At 37.7% G+C, this 6,639-nt stretch overlaps 1 pseudogene; it reads right to left on the bottom strand.

Moving 5' to 3' along the window:
* Nucleotides 1–660: 660 nt before the first annotated feature.
* Nucleotides 661–1,950, bottom strand: LOC117066014 (annotated as a pseudogene).
* Nucleotides 1,951–6,639: the final 4,689 nt, after the last annotated feature.

The following is a 6,639-nucleotide window of genomic DNA, read 5'->3' as shown; positions in this document are numbered from 1 at the left end:
GTAATATCCATGGAGACTTAAAATCTGAATTTTAAGCCCCAGATCTGAAAATAAAAATGACAGAAATTTTAAACAAATATGATATCACTTTCTATTTTTAAGATTTCCAGTTAGTAATTTAATGGATTATAGCTCATCTTTGTGATACTCAACACACAGCAATGAGCAGCATTAGAATGGAGGCAACTCCAAGGGTACGAAGGATGTTCCTGATGTGAGGTAAGTTTTTGTAGATAATAGTAATAGTTAGATCTAATAATAATCACTATTTCAATCATAAAAACAGTGTTACAAATGGAAGACCATTGTGAATTTTTAATCTCTTTAGATGCAAGTATATATTTCCTTTAACTGTATAAGAGTTGAAATCTAGGAGTTTCAAATGCCTCTTCTGAACATATACAAGCTTTGATGAGTATCTGTTAAAATCTACACTTCTGAGTACAGTAATAGTTCTTAAATGCACGAGTGTTTCTTTTGGTAGAAAAAAATATTTGGATCAGTTGGTAATTTGAGAACTTACAATTTTCTACACTTGAATAATTTAATAATTTCCAAGTTTACTTCTAATTACCATGACTTAAATAACTGGCACTTTGCATGAAATTATTCAAGGCCTTATTGCCTCTCCTTAGGGTCAGTGATGATGATAAGAGCTCCTTATTGATGCAGGGTCCTGAGAGACAGCACCCGGATGGGCTTCCTATTCTCAGCTGGGACAGGTGGGTAAACCTTTGGAGGGTCAAATTCCCGGTCGTGGTTATTAGCGAAGAGCATCTGGAGCCAGGAGGGCCAGTCGTCTCGCCGCAGCAGCAGCGCGTAGGTGCCCTTGTGCCTGCACATCATGTAGCAATTCCAGGGGTCTTCCTTAATGGCCCCCTGGGCAGCCCCAGACCCCACCAAGAGGTCCACACACTCCACGCAAAAGCACCTGCAGCAGTTGCTATTTCCACACATGAGCAACTCGCGGCCCCCGCAGCAAATGGTGCAGAAGGACTGGTAGCCGTCGTCGTACTGGTATGCACACTCCAGAAAGCAGTTCTCGCAGTTTTGGTACACTCCTCCAACGAAGAGGGCGTGTTCCAGGGTGACGTTGAGGCTCCCACAGGAGATGCAAATGTCCTCCATGTTCCGGCACTTCTGCCGCACCTCATACACCAGCCACTCTCTTGTGCGCTCATCAATAATCTCCTTGACCTTGAGCTTTTCCGTCGTGCTCTTCCGGGGCTTTTTGGCTGGTGGAGGTGGTGCATAGGCGGCTGCCTCAGATTCCACCCACATGTCCCTGTACACTTCTTTGTAGGGATTCTTCTCCTCTTCTGGTGGCTCCAGGCCCTCGGGGCCAGAGGGCTAGAAGTCTCCCAGGGCACATTCAATCATCTGCTCGTTCTGCACCTCCACAGCCTTGGCAGTGTCACTCTCGTCGCTGTCGTGGCAAACTGGGAAGAGTTTCCCCGCACGGCTGCTGGCCACCTGCAGGACCTCGTAGATGGCTTTGCGGTACATGGGTTCCTTGTTTCACGTGGCCTGGTGGAAAGCACGGCAAAGCGAGCTCAGCAGCATCAGCTTCTCACCACACACCACTGAGAATTTGTCGCCTCCGAACCACATGACCCAGCGGGTGCCTTCAGCTGCTCGGCTCCGGCCCGTCATCCACCAAGACACAATGCGGCCTGGCCACCAGGAGAAGCCCCGCAGTTTCCCCTGCACCAGCTCCCCAATGCCAAAGCCCTGGCCGTCCTCCTACTCCGGCTCATGATCGCCTGCTTTGGTGGCGTTCTTGTCCCCAGCATTGACGCCCAAGGGCTCAGGCGTGGTAGCCGCAGTGGGGGATGCGGGGTGAGTGTGCTGCTGCACAGCAGGAGGGCTGGCCTCCTCCACCTTCTGAGACTCCCCAGGCCCCTGATTTTCTTCCACAGCATTCATTCCTGCAGTGACCTTGGCTTTCTTCTCAGCCCATGATGCCAGGTGCAGCCCATCTGCAATCGCACTCAGGTGTCAAGATCTGTATTATTTTATAGGCTACATTTAAATGTTCAATTTATTTGGACTTCGTTTTTTTCTATGGTGTGAAATAGATACAATTTCATCTACTTTGAATAAGTCTTTTCTGTTAGCAATATTTATTGAATAAGGCATCATCTTTGTCTGAACTGAACTAACTTGTTTGATATATATTAACTTTATATATACTGAAGGATATACGCATTCTGTTACATATATTGGAGAAAGTTAATTTACATATTAAACATATCTATGCTAGAAAAAATAAATTAGAACATATAATTATGTTCATAGATAAATAATAATTCAAATATGAAAATAAAATAAACATTTTCTTGAATGAAAGGACTAAAATGTATTGCTCCTAGATCACCTCCAAAAAATTTCTAAAGGTTTTAACCCCAGTAAGATGGAAATGAAGACAAGCTGATAAATTTGAAGTCAACAAGCACAGGTTTTCAAATAATTATATAATTGTTGAATCATATAAAAGATATTTGTGAAAAAATAATCGATTTAGAATTATTTATTTCATATAAATAACATCAAAGCAGAAAGAAAGAGGGGGAAATATACGGATACAAAAAGAATGTAACTTTTATTAAGTTCCTTGTCTCCTTCAGTGGGCAGATATATTGAGAAAAACCAAGGCACAATTTAGATACATGACATATCTGTTTAAAATATTGTGTATTTGTATGTAATAAATAATAGGTGGATTATTCACTAAATCGTGTTTAAATGACAAGCTTTATGTCTTGAAATATATATTATAGTAATAGCTCAAAACCTCCAAAGGTCATTTTCAAGTGGATTAAAGATTTACAAGTGTAAATGAATTTTTTTTTAAAAATTAGGTTAAAATATTTTTAAAAAGCTAGTGAGAATTTGTTTTGGGAGATTTGTGTAGACATGAAAGTCAGCAATATAGTTACATATCAATTAAAGCAGACCTATTAAGACACAAGAAAAAATAGGCCGGGCGCAGTGGCTCAAGCCTGTAATCCCAGCACTTTGGGAGGCCGAGACGGGCGGATCACGAGGTCAGGAGATCGAGACCATCCTGGCTAACACGGTGAAACCCCGTCTCTACTAAAAATACAAAAACTAGCCGAGCGAGGTGGCGGGCGCCTGTAGTCCCAGCTACTCTGGAGGCTGAGGCAGGAGAATGGCGTAAACCCAGGAGGCGGAGCTTGCAGTGAGCTGAGATCTGGCCACTGCACTCCAGTCCGGGTGACAGAGCGAGACTCTGCCTCAAAAAAAAAAAAAAAAAAAAAAAGAAAAAATAATCGTTTACAGAATGAAACTAAGAATAATGTATGTTCCAGAAAAAAATAATGAAAGTCCACAAAAATCTACAAATCAGTCAGAGAGAGAGAGAAAGAATTCTATAAGAAACATTAGCAAAGGCTTTGATCAGGCAATTCACACGCAAAAATGTAATGACTAATTACAATAGAAAAGGATTTTCCACATTATTAATATTTATAGTAAAATAAGATAATAAAGTAATATCCCTAACATAATATTTTATATATTAAAATTTGGAGATCCAGTTGCTATAAGGATGTTTGGAAATGAATATTAGCAGACACTGCAAAAATAGTGTCTTTTAACATAATTATACACAATAAATAAACCATAAAGAAAAATGAATAGAGGCCAGTATAACAGTATCTACAGAATTAAAAATCATATAATTTTAACTCAGAAATGTATCTCAGCTAAACATGTGTATATGTACATGAAAAGGTGCTTGTAATTGATGTATAAGTAAATGTGAAAGCCACCCGTGCACCCATAAATCAGGAAATTCTAAATACACTGCTAATCTCATATTGTAGACTGTTCTGTCAGAATTTTATAATATCCTGCCACTGATCTGGTGTGGTGGTTGTGAGAGGGTATGAAAGTAAGTTAAAAGAGTATGGTCCCGTCTCAATAAAGGAATTACCATATTCAGTAAACCATGCTATATATTTCAAAAGATATACAATCGATAGAAGGACATGAACATCTGGAAGATCCCCAAACTAACAGCAGTTCCAACTAGAGCAAGCATGGGTGAAAGATTATGTACACTGCATCTAAAGTCTTCTAGGTTTCTTTTTAAGTGTCATTAATTGATGTGTTATGTGACTAAAATATAATGATTATTTTATATATCAAATGAATAATGGATATTTTAACAATAACTAGAATAGAAAATATTTATTAAGAAATTTCTATTTGTCAGACTCTTTTGTGCATAATTTAGAAGATTTGCCTTATTTCAAAATGATCACATCAGATAGTTAATATGATTGTCCTTATTGTACAGGTAAAGAAACAATGGCAGGGTGAAGCTAAGTACATTGCCCAAGGCTGAATTACTCATAAGTGACAAAACCTGAATTCCAAATAATGCACCCTGTCCCCAGAATTCTGCTTTTAACCTGCAGGGTATTCTATACGACACATTACAATAATATTGTGATGTGGATACCCATCTTTCATCTTAACAAATTAAGAAACATTATAAGCAACAAATTATAGAGGAATGATGATTAGTTGACCATGGAGTGAGAGTAATCTTACAGGTGTGTTTCCCTGACTGAGCTGATGAATATCATGACCGACTTCACTTGCAGATTGTATATAACATACAATTATTTGATTAAATTGAGCAAACATTTTCACACATTATGAACTTCCAGTTTATAAAAGTAAACAATTTTATTTCTACTCTTCATGAAACTTGCTTTATAATAGACCTTCCATATGCCTATACCCTGCAATCAATATTTAATAGTTTTAGATAACCATCTGTTATGGTTGAATGGTGTCCCCCAAAAGGATATGTTGAAATCCTAACCCCCAGGGCTCAGAATGTGATATTGTTTGGGAAAAGGGTCATAGCAGATATAACTGGCTAAGTTGAGTGATACTACAGTGTGATGGATCCTTAATCCACGGGAAATTTGAACACACACACACAGGAGAGCAGCATGTGAAGACACATACACACAGGAGAAAGCCATGTGAAGACAGAATCAAATTTTGAAGTTATATTGCCCCAAACCAAGGAATGCCTCAAACTATCAGAACCTGAAAGATCCAAGAAAAGATCCTCCCCCAGAGGCTACAGAAGGAATAAGGTCTAGCCAACACCTTGATTTTGGACTTGTGGCTCCAGAACTCTGAGTGAATATATTTTTGTTTATTTTAGCCGCCCAGTCTGTGGTATTTTGTTATGAAAGTCCTAGGAAACTAATTCAACATCAAAATAATTCATCACTGAACTAATCTGTAGAATAATCATTTTTAAAAATTAAGCTTCTAGAATAATTTTGGAAAATGATACTTCTTGACTGAATCAACAGATTATAATTTGTTAAGGGAATTTTCTTAGTATGATGAAATCAACATAAACATCACAACTCTTAGCTCTTCACTGCAGATTAACCATATCAGACAGTTTATAGTCTGAAGTACAAACGACTTGCAAGTAAGTTCATGAAGACTTTTTACTAAGTGATAAAAGATGATATGCAATGTATTTCTTCCCATCAGGAAGAGGAATAGCTGTCCATAAACTAGCTGTCTATTTCCTTAGGGGATCAAGACAGATTTCTAGCATCCCTGTGAACCTGGAAGGACACCAGCAATTGGCATGGGACAGCAGAAAATGGGTGACCTATAGTCTCTTCTTCACAGTGCTAGGACTCATTGAGTTAGAGATTCTGTGTAACGAAAGAACATGAAGCAATTTGGTGTGTATTTGGGCAACTACATTGCTGATATTTATGAGAAAAAATATTATTTGACAAATTAATGTGATTAGAAGTATCAGAGATGTCAGCATCTTCTCCCTTGCAAATATATAGCAGAGACATCAAGTATAGTATCTTGAGGGTTTTCCTAAGGGCAGTAACCAAATGAAATATTTTAAAGTTCCTAAATAGAGGTCATTCCCAAGCCTAAACCACAGTATTTCAAACATAGATCTCAAATTAGTAGCTTTGGCATTTTCATTCCACAGGATCTCTTAGATAATGCACTGCTCTAAATACTGCTTTGTAACAGCTGGGCAATATACTTAACTAGATGGCCAATAATTTAATCTATGGTACATGCTATATACCAAAGTTGTATATTCTTACCTTATTGTCTACAGGGAAATATTTTCAACTTGCAATACATTAACTTAGATATACAAAATGACATTGTAGTCTTTTTTAAAAAAGATTTTTAAAACGCTCTAAGCATGCACCAAAATATTATCTAAAGTATAACCTTTTGTAAAAGGAACTGTCAAAACAGTTTGGCTAAACTTAACTGAAAATTACTATTTCACCTTGCATTTCTATGAAAAGACTTTTAATAGGCTCATGATCAGAGATTTATAATAGGTAGAAAAATACTATCTGATCAAAGATTTAACTTAGTACAATTATGTGAAGGATAAAGTGCACACTGTAATTTTAGATCATGATGATTTGAGGATAATGCCAGGGCAATGAAAATTTTTAATGGATGATCACTACAAAATTATTTTATAACTTTCAGTTATAGAAAGGTGTTTGGTGTTTAGAACCCTGGTTAGGTAACCTGAGACTTTAATTTGTTTAAAGGAAAATGGCTGGTAATATGTAA

The sequence above is a fragment of the Trachypithecus francoisi genome, unplaced genomic scaffold, assembly GCF_009764315.1.
Source record: "Trachypithecus francoisi isolate TF-2019V2 unplaced genomic scaffold, Tfra_2.0 Lachesis_group2, whole genome shotgun sequence".
NCBI classification, from domain to species: Eukaryota; Metazoa; Chordata; class Mammalia; order Primates; family Cercopithecidae; genus Trachypithecus; species Trachypithecus francoisi.
This window is presented reverse-complemented; position numbering and strand designations above follow the sequence as displayed.